The sequence below is a fragment of the Dipodomys ordii genome, unplaced genomic scaffold, assembly GCF_000151885.1.
Source record: "Dipodomys ordii isolate 6190 unplaced genomic scaffold, Dord_2.0 Scaffold17, whole genome shotgun sequence".
NCBI lineage: Eukaryota > Metazoa > Chordata > Mammalia > Rodentia > Heteromyidae > Dipodomys > Dipodomys ordii.
Genome location: NW_012267233.1, coordinates 18278715 through 18279331, shown reverse-complemented (window position 1 = coordinate 18279331; position 617 = coordinate 18278715).

Genomic DNA, 617 nt, shown 5'->3' with positions numbered 1-617 from the left:
CCTCCTGCGCAGCTGCGCGCGGCGGGAGCTGGAGCGGCGGTGAGTAGCACCTAGGGCTCCAGGCAGCCTCTGTGAGGGAGGCCGGCCGCCTCTGTGAGGGAGGCCGGCGCCTGGCGCTGACGAGGGAAACCGTCCCACCCCGTCAGAGCGGCTAGCGCACCCCGCCGGGCCCCCGCTGTGCGTCCGGCCTTGGGGTTCACCCCGGTCCAAAGTAACTCATCTCCCGCCAAGTGCCGTTCCCCGGCGGCTCCACCGGACTCGGCGGCCTCCGCTCTCCACCTGCGTTTTCTTCTCTTGCTCCCCGGGGTCCCCTCCGAGGAGGGAGGCGGGCCGGCTAGGCCCCGCGTAGATCGGGGCACGGGAGGAGGCCTGGGAGGTCGAGTGCAGGCTGCGGTGCATGCATAGCTGGGAGAGGAAGAGGAGGAAAAGCCCGGAGAAGAGGAGCCCCCGAAGGAAAAGGTATCTGTGTAAGGTGGGGTAAATGGGACTGGAGTAAAAGGGTAGTGAGGAAAATGAAACGGGGGAACTGGAATCAGACTTGGGGCCGTGACCCAAGTGACACTGTCGAAGAATTTTACACAACTAGTGTGCAAACTTATCATCCCCAAAATCCAATG